We start from the raw sequence: 21,120 nt of genomic DNA, 5'->3' as shown, positions 1-21,120 counted from the left end.
TCTGCTGGCTGTATTGATTGCAAACATCCATTCTTGTAATTTTCCAGAGTTTGCTTTGTCAGGAAAAATGGTAAGGCATATTGGCAGCTCACACAATCTATCTGCAGAAAAGATATGAATAGGGAAACATCTTAAAAACCCTTATGAGAAAACTAGTTTTGTTCAATATCCTATTAATATTACATTACCGTTTAAAAGTTTGGGTTCGGTAAGATTTCAGTGTTTTCGAGAGAAGGTCACCACGGCAGCACTGATTTGATCAAAACTTCAGTAAAAACAGTATCACTGTGAAATATTATTACAAGCTTTAGAAAGATATAATATACGTACAGTATACATTTTAATCCTTGTTTGCTAAGATTAGAGCCATTTCCCTTGCATTGATTGAAAAAGGGCAGTATGAACATTGTGTTAAACCTCTACTCTTGCGTTCCACTGAAAAAATCTGTCAGCTATTTCTATATATATGCTTGTAAATATGCAAAGTGACTAATAATATTAATAATAATATCATTTTATCACTGTGTGCTTGGAATTGGATTTGTAACTTTAGTGCTGCAACCACCAAAAATGTAAAAATTGCATTCTTCATGAGCAGCTCTTTAAGAATGTAGTGCTTTAATTAAGAGCTTCGCCAAAAAGCGTGTTCCAATATTACATTCTTTTGACCAAACGGCGATACAGGAAGTGACCACGTAACCCAGAGCAGAAATAAAAAAATAGATCTTGCAAGTAGAGCCGCAGCTAATGAAAAACTTTAAATCTGCATTTAGTCAGCAACTATTAAAATTACCAGGATTAAGAGTTTGTCCACCAGGACCGGGCCAGAGCTTGTTGCTAGGTTACTAGATCCTTCAGAGAAATCGATGAGCCTTGGCCCTTCTTCACTGCACTAACCTGATGGGACCGAGCCGACCGATTTTCACACCAATGATTTCTGGCCCCTGTAAATGAGAACATGACTTCTATTTCTTCGCTGATGGAGAGCTGCCATCGCTTTCGGAGGGAGAGGGAGCGAGGCCGATGAGCTCGGCCATGCCGTGAGAGCCGGGGAGACACTAACCAAGAGATCAGACCATGGAGACACTCGAGGATTTTCTACAGTATGCTGAAGAAATCCTGAAATCCCCCTCAATCCGCTTTGAAACTGCGGAAGCCCGGAATCAAACCAAAATACAGGCGCTAACTAGCTACACGGTGTGGCTGTGTGCGTAAAGGTTGCATTAGGAACGATAACGAGGTGTCGTGCGAAAAAAAGTTTAGTCAGAGGTGCTAGTGTGAGGACATTAATAACCCTTTGAGGGAGATTCAAAAGCAAAAATCAGTCGCAGAGCATGCACGTTTGAAGGAACCACAAAAGAGTCGCTTTACAGTGCAAAAGATGTTTTATTCAAAAGTATCGGAGTGTACTTTTATTAGGCATCATTTTTCTTACAGGTTTTTGGCAGCCACGTAGGAAGCCGCCACCAAAAGGAAGCATTTGTACGAGAACCGATTGTGTGAACAATCTTTTGTAAGTATTGAAGTGATGCATACGCAAGAAGCACTCACGGTAATATATTTTATTAATGAAAAACATTTGCATCTCATTTCACCAGATCATGGCTTATTAGCTGTATGGCTCTCCCGGAATGAAAATGCATATTCATTATTACCTCCTCATTAATATTGATAAAGGCACACAGTACATTTCACTTTCATGTTCAGCAATGATAGTAAGTGCACAATAGAAGGAAAATGACTTTGATATGGCAGTACACTTTGAATATTACATCTCCAACATATCGACGTCTGCAGCAGAAATATATTTACATTACAGTATCAGTGTTGCGATTTGGACACATTGTCAGATATTGTATTTTTCCCCCTGTACACTGAGTTTTATTAATGGCAAATCAATGAAAAGAGGTTACAGCATCTCAGAAAACCCAATTTAAAGAGAAAACGCGACCACGCAGCAAAATATTGGATCGCTAAAAATATTTGTTTGGTTTTTAGTGTTTGGTAAAAGAAACAAAAAAAAAACCCCAGAAAACGTTCAATGTATGTGCGCGCTAGGCTCGGAATAGAATTAAGCACAGTTTAAGCGAATTATTTCCGCAGACTTAATTTATGCCTTAAAGCCCAGCTGTCATTTTTCCCCATTTCGACTTAAAACATATTGCATTGAAACAAATCAAGTTAAAAGCGTATTACAATCACAAAAAGCCCTGGCTAAATCCGTTCCATTTTCTGACAAACGTATTATTGTTTCCTCTCAATGCAGGAGGATCGACTAAGAACAATTTGCACAGATTCGGCATCGTTGTCCTCGGCAGCGCGCCGTAGGAGTTCAGGCTTGCGTGGCACCTGGATAAGGGGGCTTTTTGTCATGCTTGTGTAAGAACGTGATACATAACTCTTTTATCGGCAGCGCCTGCCTGCTAAGCTTATCCCGGCTTTAAAGCTGCTGCACAAGTTGTTCTAATGAGGCTCCCTGGGCCGGAAGAATCCGTCGGACGAAGACGTGCCCAGCATCCCAAGCACACACACACACACACACACACACACACACACACACACACATTCAGTTGGGGGTAGGGGTCCTGTCTTAACCCTGGCCTCCAACATACACGTCACGCTGAGTAGATGTGGGCCGTTGCTTTGGCTCTGCGATGGTATTCTCCTTCCACTAATGGGGGGGATTGTGCAATATTTTGCTCTCTCTTTCTCTGTGTGCGTCTGACTCCTCTGAAGTGTCATTAACCTTGAGGCGTGATGCACAGTATGCATACCGAATTCATCCTTCCCTGAGACGTGGCGAGAGAAAGAGGGGCTCGTAAACCTGATTACGAAAAATAAACAAGCTTCTCGCCACACATCTGCGGCTAACTGCTTATGTTCCCCTCGTGCAAAGATGCGCTCTGTTCCAGAACCAAGTGAGCTGCCTATTGAGGAGGCATTTTGAGGGATCAAGGCGTGAAGGCTGTTCCAAAAGGTAGGCAAATTAATTTTGCAGTCTTCTAAGATGCTTCTTTCTTGGCCAAATAAAGCAGCGCCGCATGAAAAGATCTGAGAAGGCCGATCCTGGAATGCACTGCAAGACCATATAGTGCTATCAAATGATTAACCGCAACTAAAAATGGCTTTTTGTTTACATAAACTGTGTGTGCTGTGTATATGTATTATGTATGTATAAATAAACACATATGCATGTATTTCAGAAAATGTTTACATGTTAAAAAGTTTTTATATAAATGATGTTATTATAAATATGTACAATACATGTAAATATTTTTAAAATATATACTGTATATGTGTATATTTATAAATAGATAATATACACAGTACACACATTTTGGATGTGATTAGTTGCGATAAACCATTTGATAACAACAATAATATATATATGGTTCATACTGGCCACTAGCCACGATTATTGACACCCAATTATTGAATTTTCTCCTGTAATGGCAGAAGAGTTTGGAGAATATCTGATAAGAGATCAGAGACCATTCCTTCATGCAGAATCACTCTCATGCAGAATACCAGCTCCATGTTGGTGCTTTTTTCTCTTTAGTTCACCTCACTCATTTCCTACAGGGTTCAGAGAGTCATGGCAAAAGCTTAATTTTGTGCTCAGTGAGCCATTTTTGTGTTGATTTTGATGTTTGTTTAGGATTATTGTCCCAATGGAAGATCCAACCATGGCCTATTATAAGATTTCTAACAGAGTCAGTTACTTTATAATTTTTTATCTTGTGGTATTTGATAGAATCCCTGATGTCTAAACAAGATGTCCAGGACCTACAGTTAAAATTTAGACACCCGACATCAAAAATAAAGCAGTATATTTCATTGTACACATGGGGTACTTTTTATTCCAAATCCATCTTGGGGGTTTGCTGCTAAAAAGCTCATTTTTTAGTTTCATCTGACCATTTGAAGCCCCATTCCTGTCTGATAACTGAATACACTGTATTTTGGTTTTGAATGAGCAAGGAAATTATTTTCTTGAAACCCTCCCCAAACAATATGTGGTCATGTAAGTGCTGTTTGACAATTTTTTAAAAGGTTTCCGAGCCCAAAACTATTTTCTGCAATTCTCCAGCTGTGGTCATTGGAGAGTCTTTGGCCACTCAAACTCTCCTCCTCACCATGCATTATAAGGACACTCTAGACACGTCCTCTTCCAAATATTTTCATAAACCTTTCTGTTGATTGGAAATACGTAATTATTTCCCTGATGGTGGAAATAGTCATTTTTACTGCTCCAACATATTTAACTCATAAAAAATTCTAGGGGTGCCAATAATTGCGGCCAACATATATTAGATAAAAAAATTTATATTTCATCATGAGATTTTCTTCCCATTTTCAATTGTCGAATTTTGTGATTTTTTTTTTTATTAACATAGTTTTTAATGATTTGTTCCAAATCAGTTATTCCTGAGGTTCCATGATTGTTGGGATGCTGTCTTAAGCTTATTTAAAATATTTTGTTAGTGCTGGTGTTTACAAAACACTTGTTTGAATGGCATCCACTTCTACTCAACTGGTACAGTAAACGTATCTCAAGCTGTTGCTGCCAATCTAAGACGACAGCGAGGCATCTCACTAGCTTGTGGAACAGACACGAGCGCACGTACAAGCAGTTTAAATCAACACAAGCGCCACCAGCTCGGCTGAAGAGAAGGAAGCTGCCTGACGAAGAGCACAAGGTGAGCGGAAAGGGCCTCGCACAGTAAACGTGGACCGCGTTCGTCTTTGCGTCGCGTCGTACCTGTTCGGTTATATGTGTATTTTTTGGAGCGCTAGGAACAGCTCGTACCACCTAGTCTTGCTTTCCCTTCACACCCCTCCTGACAGCACGCCAGAGCTCGCTGCCTGCGCGATTCACTCAAATGAATAATATAACTTTGTGCCTGGAACAAAGTGAGGAACTTACAGCGGCATAGCGCCTGCCACGGCTGCTGATTCGGGCGGAGGAAGATAATGCCAAAGACAGCCAGAGAGAGGGAGCAAGGAAGAACGCTAAGCTGCTTCATCAAATCTCCCAAATGAGACGAAACACACAAAAGCTGCTGAAAGGGTGTGCGAGTCAATCTACACAAAAGAAAAACATAAGGCTCGCGGCTCCGTTTGTATGTGGAAGCCAGCGGTGGAGACAAAAGTGCCTCCGTTCCCAGAAAAATGGCTCTTTATCGAAACGAAACGATATAAATGGAATCATTATGCGCGATGGTTGCACACACGCTCTAAAGAGCAAATGCGACGCGCTAATGAAAAAGACAACAAACAGATCAATAGGGCGTACCTCATTGCGCAAAGAGCAAGAGGCATTGTGGGAATGAGAAGATGGATTATAATACAGATATTTTCCATTGTCCGTGCTGTGAGCTGTCGAGAGAAAGGCACATTAATGAAGACAAATGAACGATTGTTTGTCTCCCGCAACCTCGAATTAAACGGGTCTGGGGAAACTCGGCAGCCGTCTCACATTCCGCGGAAGAAGTGAAAGGGCTATTCTCACCGCAATCAGTGTTCATCTAAGCTCCCTCCTCCAGTATGATGAGGAGGGGGAAGATAGACAGAATTTCGGGGGAGGTGTAATTGATTAACTCATGGAAAGCTGATTAAGATTAACTATCAGCGTGAAACCCAGAATGGATATTTTTGCTGGCGAGAACTTTATTCTGAACTTGCCCGATGCATTTAAAAGCAAATAGAATGACTTTTTCTCAGTCTGCCGTTCTAAAGTTTGGGTTTAAGGTTTCACCTGCTAACCGAGATCCTTTAGAAATCTATCCTCTAGAAATCATTGTAATATGCTGATTTGTTGCTCAAGAAATATTTATTATTACCATCAATGTTAAAATAAGGATAATAAATGTAAAGTTCCAAAAACTGCACTTATTTGAGATTATAAATGTCTTTACTGACCCTTTCCGTATATATTTGATGTGCATATGTATTCATTTATTGAGCAGTAGCGTACTAGAATACTAGATTATCCTTTAGTTTCATAGATCTTTGGGCTAGAATACAAGTGCGATCCTGTCGCTTCATCCTAAATTACGACTTTAAAATCAGAATATATAAGGGTTTTCCTTTCACAGCCCATTTTACTTCCATACTAAGGTGCATTTCAGAGTGAAACAGGATTTTTAATTAGTAAAAATGTGATACGGGACTTTGTGATCACAAAAGTGGTAATATACCAGAGTCATGCATTCGTAGAGGAGAGCTGAAAAATATAAAAAGACTGGTATCATCAACTGGGAATATTGATGATACTGTATTTCAGTAAAATAGTATGAAGAACTAATAAAAAGTGGTTGGCACAGTTTATTGCAGTGACGACTGCAATAGCAACTATGGTATTTTGGTGAAAACTATGGTTACCATGGTGAATTGTCATTAGGGATAGCTTGTCTCATTATAATGTTGATACAGTCTCCTTTAAAACTGCTCTGGAATCACATCTTTCATTTCTGATGTCTGAATTCTTCATCAGTGTGTTTGCATCAACTCGCTATTCTCAATATATTCCAAACTATTTAAAACAGCCTGTTTTCAAACAACAATTTGCACAAATAAGCCGCACTTCAGACCCTGATGGTAGTTTCGACAGCAGAAGGTGTTCAAATTGATTCTTCATTCCCACAACCCTGTTTATTTCAAAGTACGAAGCGTTTTCGAGTGGATATGTGATCTTCTGCACCAAATGAATTATATACTTGACTTCTATTTGAAGCTGCTCTGGAAGGTCTGACAGCATTCACAAAGCCGACGGCTTTTTCTGAAAAAAACGAATGTTTAAAGCACATGCCAACAGCACTTCGTCTAAAGAACATTTCCATTTCCTATTACCGGGCCATATTCACATGAGGGAGACGGCGGTCGCCCAGGCTGTTCATTTGGTGCTTCTCTACCTTCTTGCTTTGGGTTTTTTTCCTCATTTGGTCGTATTCTCACCAATGAGGCTGCCAAGTCTAGTTTCGTCAACTCTGTGCAGTCTGGCCCCTATCTAGTACGGTGGCGCGCTCCGTTTTCATTTTTCACACATTAAATTGGGAATTAAACGTCTGTGGGTTTTATCCTTCAATCTCTCCGGTCTGCCCTCTTACTTTGACACATTCTTTAATGGTTCGCCCGCGGAAGCGCCACCCACCGGGCCTCTTAACGCACGTGTCCAGCCGCTTGATGTATGAAGACTCGCACAAATTGGCAATCAGGTGAGGTTGGCTTGGATGGAGGCTCTGCTCGCTGGCATCCTGACTCCAATTCCCTTTTCTGGCTTCAGCGTCTGTTTTCACCAGGGCCCTGACAGGTGCTCCTGACAAAATCCATTACCTTTGCAATTACACAATCTCACTTTCCCTGCTCACCCTTCTCTACCAGAGACTGCCATCGCCTTGCCTGTCCGTTCGGACGATTGGCTAATTAGGGTAACTTAAGAGGAGGAAACCCACTTTAATTTTCATTATGCTGAGGAGACATCCCAACTGTCAGCACCAAGAGGGACCGCCGCCATCAGCGAGAAGAAGCGACGTGTATGACCTCTCTCTTTGACTCTCATTTAGTCTTTCTCGCTGTCTGCTTCGGAGGAACGTGAAACTTTTCATGGTGTAGTTGAGAAATGAAGCATGAGACGCTTCGTTTCGGCCCGATGGCGATCTCATCTTCAATAAAGAAAGAAGCCCATAAAGAAATAGATGGCCTGAAATGAAAACTTTGTCATCATTTACTCACCCAACATGTCATTCCAGCCTCGCATTATTATTTTTTATTCTGTGAAACAGAAAATGAGATGTTAGAATGTTACGTTTTCCCAACAACAAAGGTGGACTGTAATTTTTACTCCAAGAAGTAAAGTTTTAAAACTTGTATTTATATATCAAATTGGCACAGGCCACTTAGATTCCCCTCTCACACTTATTTTCATATTATTTATGCTTAAAGGTTTAGTTCACCCAAAATGGACATTTTGTCACCTTTATCACCCACATGTCATTGCAAACCTGTATAAGTTTCTTATGTTGAACATAAAAGAAGATATTTTTAAGAATGCTGGTAATCAAAGAGTTGATCATTCCTATTGATTTCCATGAACGGGTTTGGTTCTTTAAAATATATTTTTTTGTGTTCAACATAAGAAAGAAACTCATACAGGTCTAAAATTAAATGAGGGTGAGTAAACGACAAAAAAATGTTTATTTTTGGGTGAATCTCTTTAAAATGAACGCTAAAAATATGTTCAGTATAGTAAGATAGAAAACCGTCTTCATTTTGTTTTCAAATGTGTATCTCATTTGCATTTGTTCAAAAACGGTGCCTTTGAATGTAACCTTTAAAAAGGTCAAGTGAAAATTGTGCAAATTAAACTTGATTGTTGCGAGTAAAAATAACCCCCCATGTTTGTTGTATGGAAAACAAAATTTCTCCATTTGTGTTTTACAGAATAAAGAAATTATTGAGACAAAAGAATCATTTTTGGGTGAACTATTCCCTTTGCCTCTCTTAACATCACCATACGTTAGGTGTGCGCATCTCTTTTCCCTTCTGCTTTTATCTATAAAAACAAGATCATAACTACTGAATGTTAATGAAAAACCTCTTCAAAACCGGACAAAATCTGCAGGAGTAAACTTTTCTTGCGACGCGCATTTTGTGAGAGGGTGCTATCAGAGGGGGTGAGAGACACGCCAGCCAATTAGCGTGACTGCAGATAATAATTTGAGGTCATCTGAATCTCTTGCTCATTAAACCAGGTCCACCCACAGACAGAGCAGATCCTCTGCGATAAACAGACATTCACCTCTGCGAAATCGATTCGGCCTGAGCTCGTTCGAGATGTTCGTTTAATGGACGTGAAAAATTCGACTCACCGGCTTTTTAAGCATGACTCTGGGGGTCAAAACAAATATCCGAAAGAAAGTAAAACGCAATCAGAATTAAAGCCATTTCTGACATAAATACAGCCTCGGAGTTCGTAAGTTATGAATACGGGAGAAAGCTGATTAAAGATTCCCTCCGTAATAAAAACAAAGCTAAGCTAAAATTGTTTTCATAAGCCTTTGCTTTAAGGCGATTAGCCCGAAGTTTCAGTCTCTGACTTTTTTCCGCCTTTTGTTTCGGTGACATCAGATTTAGGGCATCCGTCATCCTGGACTGCTTCCTGTTGAGAAAGATTAATTGCGTCGCCCCATCCGCGCGTGCACGAACTGCATAATCACCTCCGCTAATGAGGGCTGCCATTTACCGCCACAATTACTGCTATTTTCAAACCTATTCAAACCTCACACCCAAAGGCCAAAGTTTTGGTGAGACCGGTTGCCATGGTGAGTTTTTTTTTTTTTTTTAATTGAATATATTAATGTGGATCTGACGGTTATTCACACAGGCTTGGGGGTACACGCGCATAAATGTACTAAAAATAGTGACAATTATGGATCTATGCTGGGCAGAGGAGGCTGGCTAGAGAAAACGGCTCCCGTTGTGGTTGTAGGCCGACTTTTGTGTTGCACGGTAAATCATGGTGAATTACTCCTGCAACCACATTAATCTTTGAGGGGAAAAATAGAGCCGGAAATGTATCTGGAAATAAACTTCCTATTTATCACCCTACAGCAAAGCCTGCGCCTTCAGGGGGGGCGGTCCATGTGAACAACCTGAAACAACCTGCGACGGCCAAATCATTTTTTTTCTTATTGGAAAACGTTTCACGGCCACAACTATCGTGGCTGTGCCAGACGGTTCTGGTGTGGTATGATTGGTAAGGTCCAATTCACAGCGTGAATAAGCCTCTCTCTGGCTGATTACATGCTTTGATGTAGTGTCGTGAACACTTTCCAGGCTCACTTCTCCCTAGGACACACAAACGACACCCAGACGTTTCATTCAAATTCATGGTGCGTCGTCTCCAAGTTCCGCACAATAATTGAGGGGAAGTCAGGTGAAACATGCCCAGGGCCAGATTTGAAATGTTATTGAGAAATGACAGATGGTAGCCATCCTTTACCGTGGCGGCATTTGAGAATGGACCGCTTGCATCTCTCCAGGGGTCCTTAATTACCTTGGAGGCATTTAATAGGCAAACTGGTAAAGATAAAGGCACCATATCTAGGTGCTATAGACCCCTGTTAATGTTATTTGTTGAAAGAATCAATTTCCCACCATAAACTATAATTACAGTGAGTCATTGCTTCTAAAGCTGCTAAAAGAAACACAAAAATGTACATTCACCAAAATAAATCTGTAATAATAATAATAATAATAATATGTCTGAATATGTTGGGGAGAATTTTTGGCATCGACAGACTGAAAGTGTTCTATTGCCTCCAGGCGTATCTGCATTGAATAAGTAAATATTTAAAAATGTTAATAATAATTAAGATTCAACATTCAGCGTGTGTTGAGGCGTACGATTGCAAAAAAATACCCTATGGAATATACACGTAATAGAATATAGAATATACATTCTATTCTATACTCTAGAATATAGATTATACATTCATTTAGCGGCCCCAAAACTGCTTATTTTTACGTATTTGTTGCCACTTTTAATGCATTAGATAACAACATCTGATATTATTATATTTATTAAAAATATTAAAACGAGGCGCATAAAGCAAACAAAGGATTTTATCGGAACAAACATAACATTTATTTAATTTTTTCTAGTAAAAATATGAACTCACGCTAACTATATATTAATCTTTTTTTAATTTAGCAAACTAATGTAATGACTTTTAAAAGTGTACAAATACTTTTTGGGACCTCTAAATTTAAATAAAATTTTTTAAATGTTTAAAATTAGATTTTTAAAGTGCAATAGTACGTCCCTGCACCTTTGTACTTTGATTGTTCTTTCCGTGTTTAAACCTGGAAAATAAACGAATTGCCTTACAAGTAAATACATTAAAATCATGAACATGTCCTGATATTGCCTCGGTTTCTCAGCCCTGACATCTGGGCCGACATCGAGGTCACGTCCTGCATCTGGTTCCCTTTGTAAGCTACTGAAACCTTGAGAATCTTCCCAGTCCAGACATCATCTCAAACCTCAGTTTCATAGTCCTGTTGGGGTCGTCCCTCTTGCTCCTTTTTCTTCTTTTTCCTTCCGCAGAGGCCATGAAGGCCGCAGAAGCATGCAAAGGTGAACTGAGGCATAGTCTACCTACTTTATCTCTGGATCTGCACAAACCTGCGGAGATGGAAAGAGAGAAAGAGAAATATAGATACCAGTCAAGATGAATTTTGGATTCTGGCAAATCTCAATGCTAGAAAATGTGAAAGAAAATAATGCAACTCGGGTAATAGTGCAAACATAAAAATATGGAATGCAACTTTGACGACTTAAAATGATGAACAGGATGTATAAGAGGAGAGGTTTATGTATATTTTGAAAGACTTTTCAACAGTAGAGCATGGTGCTAGCAACGTCAAAGCCATGGCTTCGATTTCCAAGAAATCGAATAATCAACTAATAAACTAAGAACTATACAATTTAAGGTGTCTGCAAAATGTGTAAATGTAAATAAATAGCATGATATGTAATAAATATAATTTACATAGAAAGTACACTAAAATATTGACAGTCACTTCATTTAAATACTGTAAAATGGCACAGTTCTGTACTAGAACAGATAGCGAGCGGTTAAACTGGATTGCAAATGGTTGGTGAATAAGAAGAGTTTAGTGAATTTGCCGCTTTATTCTCTATCAACAAAGCTTGTTAAACGCTGGACGTCATGCGCTGGAAATGCAAGAGTCTCTCAATTATGAAGTTCAATAACGTAATTCTGAAGGGCCATAATACAGGCAAAACGCGCTAAAGCAGCATCTCAGCGTGACTGCCGCGTTATCTGCACTGCATTGTTTCAGGCTGTAGGTTTGCTTGTGTTCTGCAGAGAGGAGATTACATGCTGAATGCATTTCGGACTCGGCTGGCTGAGCCGAGCGGCTCACGCGCTGATGAGCTTCCTGTGAGAGGACAGGGCAAAATCGCAGCTATCATATCCTGTGCAGACTGCAATTAACTCAAGTGCGGCTTTCGCTCTGGGAATTGAGATGTCTGAAATCTTGAGTCTTAAGCCTTACGGAAGCGGGAAGGTCAAGCACCGCACACGTGCATGTGAATACGTGAATGCGGCGTGTTCATTTACCCCCCTCGGTAAGAATTGTGCGTATCCATTTGCTGGGAAATTAGTCAGCGTGTGTAAAAATTTGCAGCAGGACATGGACAGTAAAGCAGTATGTCTGGGTTGGACTACGCTGAATGAATTTGACTTTGCAGAACCGTGGATGGTCCCCACGGTTCCATTAGGGTACTTGCCACTAATGGTTGAGGGCACTCCAGTGATGAGGACTACACGTGTAAGCACCTCAAAGCCACTAAACCACAAGCACCCCCGTTCTAGAAAACACAGCCTTGCATTTGCACTCCTGAGGGTCCCTGGTTAAGTCAAACAACTCATGAATTAGTCAGACACTCTGCAATGATGCCAAATCGAACGAGATTGGGAGGAAAAGATTTTGACCACCCAAAATTAACCAGGGCCTCATTTATAAAACGCAATTGTTCTTAAAAAAAAGACACTTTGATCATAAAATTAGTATGTAATTTGTCGCACTTGCACAACATCATTAGTAAAAGAGAAATAAAAATAAAAAAAGTAAACTGATAAATGCAATATATAAAAGTTCTGCTTAAATTTCATCTAGGCTACTGTATTTGGCATTTTGTCACATTATGACGCGTTACGTGCATTATGATGCAATGGTACCAAAAGCAAAAATTACCAAAAAGTAAAATGTGAGTAAATCCGCCATTTATCCGAAGCTAAATCAAGTACAAAATATTCTTAAGTCTAAACTTGATGTGTTGTTTGTTGCATAACTGTGCATGATGGCTGAATTTTCTTAAGGAAAGTTACATAAAAGAACAATTTCCATACCCCTTATATATAGTTTATATAAGAATAGACGTTGTTGTATCCTTCACGACTCCATCTTCGGTCACCTACAGATTTGAAAAAACTGATTTGAAATGCTCAGATTTTTGGACCCAAAACTGAGCGTTCCTCATTGAGTTCAGTTCAAGGCTAAGGTCCAAGTAAATGTGGCGTGTCTGTGATTATTTTCGAATCGAGGTCAGTTCGACAGGGCTTCTGGGAGAGTGTCTATGCACACGGCACTTGAGTGGCACTCTTAGCGGTTTGAGAATTGAGTGGAAAAGCGGCAGTTGCTGAGTTTGCAGTCGATAAGTGTTATTATTGTCATTATTTTGTGTCAGGTGCAGCTGTGTAGCTACAACAAAGCTGGACAAAGATGCAGCAGTGGACGAACTTAGCATGGAAAAACCCAGAGAAAGCTTTTATCTGACAGTTGAGGACTCACGCACTGACAAATTAGGCAGGTCTTTGTGGTACGGCGAAGCAGCGATAGTCGGTCTGACTGCACTGCACACACACAAAAAAAACTCCCAGTTCCAACATTGCTGGATTTTTATTTGTCCAAATCACTTCTTCTTTCAGTTATTCCCCCAGGTAGCACTGCCACCCCTGCCCTGATCACAATAACAAGCAGAGGTGATATCGCGCCTGGGAGGAAATAAAACATTAACATTTCACTCTCCCCGCGCTGCTCCCAATGAGTCTAATTAAGAGAGGGAAGCTGGTGATAAATACTGCAGGCTTCGTTAAAAACAGCCTGACTCAGCAGACGGTTGTGGCGGTTTGGCGCTGTGCTTTTGACGCTCGAGTAAAACTGCCAGCCACGGGAACAAAAACCAGCCACAGTGCAACGGGGGGCTTGCAAGCCTACAGACACAGTGCCCAAGGGCACAGCTTGTGTGTGTATGTGTGTGACAGCGAGAACGAGAGAGAAAGGGAAAAAATCACGGATTATTGTCAGTATTGTGCAGGCTTGCCACATCCTGAATGCTGTAATGTCATAGTTGTCAACGAGAAGAAAAAATGTTTCTATTCATCGCAGCTACATATCTAATTAGCCCATCACAAGCGTGACTGCACTCCGGGACTCAATGCTAAGTTCATTACGAAAATGGATTCACGATAGTTGAGGTGCTGGTTTGCACTGGCAGAAAAGTGAAACGTAACGCACAATGATCCACAAAAAACACTGTGGAACAAGGAAACGCGCTGTGGTGGTGCTACGATGTGCGACATTTTAATGGCTGCAATCAAATTGCCGGCCTATATTAACTCATCTCATTTTGAAAACGCTCACATACAGTATTCGTGTAGTGACTATTAAAGGAATGTTTTTTTTGTATATTTTAAGAGACAATCAATGGGTTGATGACATTTTTTCCTTTTGATAGAATTCCAAATGTATTCAGATGTTAAACATTGAGCAAAACTTTAAAGGGTTGCAACTCTTCAATTACGAAATTTGATAGATTGACTTGAAATTGAATTGAATTGTCGACACCCCAAAGAAAGTTAAATTGAAATTTTGAATGATAGGAAGTGTATTTCAACTGGAAATCAGAGAAATTAAGTTTCATATTCCAAAAGTTTTAAATTTGGATCAAGCCAACATTGAAAAAAAACGTTCAGTTTTTCTTGTTAAAAGTAACTTTTTTTTTTATTATATTTTGAATTTCATTTGTAGTGCTTGTTTGCTACCTCAATTCAAATTCAGGAATTGTATTTAGAAACAAACAAATGATGCACAACCTTGACTGCCTGCAGTTGTTTCACACAATTTTAGCTTTGAAATGCCATTTTTCTGAAAAAATCTACATGAAATGCCATTTTTGGCTTTATGCAATTCTTTAATTTGATGAGTGAAATAAGATATTTAATGAGAAAAGTGATGAGCAGGACTTCCTTTTGTCTTGGGGAACTGAAGGGATCATGAAAACAGAGGTATATCGTGGTTTGGAAAAGTTAAATTAGCTGAAATAAGTTATTTTAAAAATGTGCATTGAATCAAAAAAAAGATTGCTTGATTAGGACACGGTGTTAAATGAAAACACCTTACAGAAACTTTCAATTAAGATTGCTAGGATGGTTCAAAACTTCTCAGGTGGTCCTCAGTCTTTCAGTTGAGCTTCCACTCTGTACCCAATGGCTTTGAACCCTATGTGACATGGCAGAAGAAAATCACATAGGAATAGAAAGCCATAAAACACAGCAGTGACCAAGTGAGACAGCCAAGACACTTCAGCCATCCCATCATCCTTCCTTCCTTCCTTCCCGACCTACGCTTCCCCACCTCAGCAGCCCTCCGGAGAGACTCTCAATCACTCTCTGTGTGGCACTGACAAGCCGGCTGAATGGACCAGTGGTCCCACGATCCCTCAGCATCAGTCTACCGTGGAGAGGAACTCCAATGTGGGTTTAGCTAGATGTGGCGGCGTCAGATAAAACCACGGGCCGAAGCGCTGACAGTAAGACCACAAGCACCAGCCACAAAACATGAAGAGTGAACCTGATATCTGCTCCTTGGAGTAAGTGACTCTCTGAATGTCAACCCCTCAGGGGGAGTTTTATTTCATGACAGACTTGCGAATGAGCTAAGCTAGAACTGCTTCACGGGCCTTTGCAGAATTTTAATATTCTGTTCAAATTGGCTTTGTTTTCACCTCATTTTTAAGGGAAGTTGAAAATACTACTTGTGAGGCAAAAAATATAAATCCTATAATGAATTATTAACCTAACTGGAATGATTCAACATAGTGCACCGCTAGCAACAAGCATCAGCATTTCATTACTGCCTTCTTGTTTGCTTCTAAAGCACAATGACCTTGTTTTAGCTTTTCATAAGGCTTAAGTACCGTTGAATTAGACCTAGTTTCTGTGACTCAGAACATTAAATAGAACATTAGAGAAAGAATGGGGGGCGGGGCTTGATTTATTTATGAGGAACTGATTGGATCATTAAAAAATGGGTGCTGCTAATTGGAATCGGATGACTAGAGAGGTTAAAACAAAAGAGGAACTTGCTGAAGCCAGTGAAAAAAAGGAAATAAATTATAAATTATATATTTTTTTTAATTAATACTTTTCTTTATCAAGGATGCTTTAAATTGGTAGCAAAGACAATTAAATTAAAAAAAGCAATTTTAAATAAAGGCTTTCTATTCATTTAAGAATTCTGAAATCATGGTTTACAAAAACAGTTTAAGAAGCACTGCTGATACTAAATGTTTCTTGCGCATCAACTCTGCATATTAGAATGATTTCTTGCGGATCGTGACACTGAAGATGGGGGTAATGATGCGAAAAATTCAGCTTTGCTTCACAGAAATGAATTACATTTTAAAACAGAAAACAGCTATTTTAAATTGCAACTATATTTCACAATACTAATGCGTTTGATTAAATAAATGCAGCCTTGGTGAGCACAAGAGACTCAAATACTTACTGCCCCCGGACCTTTGATTTTGGTAATATAGATAGATATACAGAGAGACAGATACGTAGATAGAGTAGGGAATATGATAGATTGGTTATTTGTTGGAGGAACAGCTTAATCCTCACTTCCTATTCAACACGGGAGTTCCTTCTGACTTTGTGAGCTCCACAGAATGACAGAATGAAAAGAAGAGGGGGGAAAAACAGATTTAAGTCCTTCCCTGCCTTCAACATCCTGGGGGAGATAGGTTTGTGCAGAAGGGGATTCTAAGCTGATTTGTGCCATTATCAAGATCTCTGTGGCAACAGACAGTAGTCTTATTTATTTATTTCCCGGGAAGACAGAAAAGATAAGCCATGGTTTTCCAGCCGTGGACGTGAGGGACCAAATCTGACAGCTAATCCTAACGGTCAACAGAGAAACAAAGTTTGACCACAAGCCTATTACCATTGTCTTTCTCTACAATTTAAAGCCATCCATCTCATCTCAGAGCTCTCCGTCTCGCCGGGAACACGGGCTAAAGGGCACGCGGGAGCGATGTGATATACAGTTATGGGTCGGCCGTGATAAATTTTATTACCCTCTTTCTAGCCACTGATCAAATTCCGGCGTGAACAACATCATGTTTCGATCAGGTTATCGGTCGTTTCGAAAAAGATCCACAGAGAGGGCAATTGATTGGTTTTGTCTCGTGTGCGTCAGTCCTTTCAAAACGCAATGAGGGGGAACGAACAAGCAAACAAAAAGAAGTCAATCTCTCTCCTTCCGCAGATCTATTTGGCCGGTGAAGAATGAAATGGACGGCAGCCAGAAAAGCACCCTGAGAAAGAAGAAAGTGTCTGGTAAAAAGTGAGGCAGAGCGCCATTGATCAGTGGCGCAGATCTGTCTCAAAACTGTCGGAAAAAAGAAAGACCGATGGAAAGGAAGACAAGGGAAAGGGGAGAGGAGAAGTGAGTCATACACCCCATCCCCCCATAAAAATAAAAAAAAATAAAAAACTGAAAAACAAAGAAAAGTTATAATGAAAAGCCAGTGTTTGCAAGTGCACTGAGGCGGTAAGTTCCCTTCCTCTGAGTGTGTATTAAGGTTAAGACAACTCTGGAAATTCAGTCGACAAGCTTTTGAATTCATCTTTGTACAAAATAGGCAGGGATAAAAGCATTTGGGAATCCACAGGCTGCTTATATCTGCAGCACAGGGATCTTGTCTCCTGGAATAGCACTAACATCTCACCAACAACAGCTACCACTCGTACCTTAACTCTAGAACAAAATTAGAGTATATTATTGATGAGAATATACACTTTAGTGGCTTTCAGAATAAATGATCAAAAGATAAATAAATACAAAACATTGAGGAAAAAAAACATTCACACAATCAAAACACAGAAGTTCAAAAATGATGATTTACTTCGACTAAATCAAAATCAGTTCTTTTAATCAAACTGAAAAGCTCACTCCAGAAACTCATTCGCATTTTAAGCAACAAAAACTCTATCGAAGGGAGAACAACAGACCTTTCCTTTAGCAGTGAATCTTGGTTGATCCTGTGGGCCACACATCCTCTCCTCCACTAGTCTCCATGAAACTACACAAAAACCTCTCTAAATCAGGGTTTTCTAAGAAAACGCAACACTTTGCTCTCCTGTTTCCTCCCAAATCTCCAGCTCACCGTCCACAGGTGAGTACGGACAGCTGGCCAACCCCTCCCTCTGGTCTTGTGTGAAAAATGGAAGACGGGAACGGGGGGGGGTGAAGGTAGGAAAAAAGCTTTGGTTGTTCAAGCACAAAAAGCTGGGCAGGGAAAGCGGGACGAGAGCCGGACAGAGGCAGTGTTTGTGGAGGTGGTATCTCACTGAGGCATTTGAGGCACCAGGGGGGCCAGGTATTACTATCCATCACTGCCCTCAGCCCTCTCATGCTGGGTCCTGGCCCCTGTAACAAAGCCTCCATTCAAGACACTTACAGCGCAGTTTTTTTTTACCCTTCCTTCTTTTTTCCCCTTCCCTTTTTTCTAGAGGAGGAGAGCACAACCAAACAGCTCTTTGTTAAGGCCACCGCTGGTCAAAACTAGCATTGTAAACGAGGGCTACCTGTCCATCTGGGTTAAGTCAATGAAGTGGCAGCAAATAAGAAGCCACAGGGTGCGATGTCCTCTTTCAGATATGACCTTAAAAACACAAAACTGTATTTTACGTTGCTATATAATGACCGAACGCAACAGCTCCCTCTAGAGGAAGACAATAGAAATTCAGAACCTCTTGAAGTAAATGTTCAGGGCTTTTGTTGCAGGGGTTTTTTTTGGTACTTGTTTAGCACGCACGCACACACACGCACACACATTTTACTCAGGCAGCTTATTTATACTAGCACTATAATTCTGCTTTGGCATCCTGCAGTTTAATGTCTACCTCAAAATGCAATAGAGAATGAATCTTGATTTATATATTCTTCTAATAATGTAATATGTTCTTTTTTATGATTTCAAGAATGTGTATAGAAGAATATATATTGAGGAATATATATATATATATATATATATATATATATATATATATATATATATATATATATATATATATATATAAAATGATTGAGATGGATAGTTAAGAGAAAAATAATTCTTAACAACCATAAACATAATTTTTTTTTGATGTGACTTTGAAAAAAAATGGCTGACTTAGTTTGCGAAAATATAGTTAATAATTTTTTTTGTCACTGATATTATCAAAGCATTTCACAAGAGTCAGGTGTGAAAACCTAAAAAATGACCATAATATCTAAAAAATTTAATGACCAAATAAATTACAACTAAATTTAAAATTATTATGGAATATATACTCAGTATTACTGTTGATTATTTTCAATATCAGAACCCACAACAGTTGTGTCAGCAGCCAAAATCTCAAAACTGCTAGGCCGCTATAACCTTGCTAAGCAGCACTAGGATATAGCAAATTGATCTTTCACAGGATTAAGCAGAGCGGGGATATGAAAGAGAGATACGAGAGAGAGAGAGAGAGAGAGAGAGAGAAAGAGAGGACTCTCTGTTTGGTCTTTGTGCTGCCCAGCACTACAGAGCAGCTGCCTTCAGCATGAGCTCTTTTGAGATGCTCACAACCCTATTGATAAAACGGCATGTAATTATATACACACTTCTTATAGAACGGCTTAACCGCTACTCCTTAATAGTCACAACATAATTATACAGTCTCATTTATCAGGCTCACTAATCATATGGAAAGATCCTGGCCCACATAGTAAAGCTCTCTGCAGAGAGCTCATTCAAAGGCAGAAATTCAAGCGGCCGATTGGAATGAGGAACTCAAAAGGAGGAAAAGCCTATTTCGGCCTCCTGTAGAGACCATCTGAGATGCTAGATCTGATCGCTCTTAAATAAAAACAGTGCTGTGTGGGTAAGTGATGTTGTGCTTTGCTCGCAGAGGATTATCTTCAAGTAACCAGGTACAAAACCAAGCAGCGTAACCAGGTAAGAAAAGGTCACAATGCTTTTACAGAGATGCCACAGATTCAGAGTTTCACTACATGACTGGTGAAGCCGAAACGGATGTCAGTGAGGGGGAGGTAAGTATAAAAGAAGGCCTGTATTCTTAAGAGAATCTGATTTAGAGATATTTCTGATCATGCATGGCTGTTTGGAAGTATTGATTCTGATTGGCCATTCATGGAATTCTACAGTCAGACGTTGCGAACAGGAACATTGTTCCAAGAAACCAGCACCCTAGTGGCTCTCTTAAACTTAAATCAATAGTTCATATTCATTTTTTGGTGGATTATTTTGTTATTAAGTTAATATTATACTGGCTCATTGTCTATTACCCTATATATGTGTTATAGATCTAGTGCTGGCATGGATTTGAGCAGTTTGTCTGGATTTAACGCTAGCGGTCACTATGATGCAATGCAATGCAGTATCTCAAGACCATATAGATAAATATGCAGGAAACATACAGAAACACTGAGAAAAACATTTGGTGATTGCAGAGGAGGCGCAGTTTCCTGCAAACAGCAGGTTTTGTAGCTCCTCTGGTTATCATTTCCGCACAAATGCTCTATTTGCATAGGAAAAAGATACTGTTACCGGTTCGGTGGATACAGATGGCTCTTGGGAACTATAATTCAGCATCAAGCTAATATGTAGCCAGTTCGCAGGAAAGTATCTCTCATCAAGGTCAAAAGTTGAGATTCCAACAGCATATTACCGTTTTGTTTTTGTACACTGTCACTTTATATGGTAATCAAGTCCCCTGGTGAATGCAGAACGCCCTCTTTTCCTCCTCTAATGAGGACATCCTGTCACCCTCCCAGTTAGGAGACAGGAAGGTCAAGGTGATATCGAAACAAGATGGAAGGGGAATCCGAAGGCCCTCTCACCTGCTACCTGTCTATAATGGGACCAAAGGCTTAAGAAGTTGTCATTGCAAAACATAGAGTGTCTAGTTAAGTATATTCTAATTGGATCAGAATGGCAAATTACATTTTATTTACCCAATTACTTTGTGTGTCTAACTCTCTCTCTCTCTCTCTCTCTCTCTCTCTCTCTCTGTATATATATATTATATATATATATATATATATATATATATATATATATATATATATATATATATATATATATATATATATATGATTAATAGTGTATTTTTAAATAGTCTATACAAAAGTGTATTTGTACAATTACTTAAAAATGCTTTTATTACAGCTAGCAGAAGGCAGGCACTTCATAAT

The sequence above is a fragment of the Puntigrus tetrazona genome, chromosome 11 (genome assembly GCF_018831695.1).
Source record: "Puntigrus tetrazona isolate hp1 chromosome 11, ASM1883169v1, whole genome shotgun sequence".
Classification (NCBI taxonomy): Eukaryota; Metazoa; Chordata; class Actinopteri; order Cypriniformes; family Cyprinidae; genus Puntigrus; species Puntigrus tetrazona.
The sequence above is the reverse complement of the archived record's forward strand: the minus strand, read 5'-3'. Positions refer to the sequence as shown.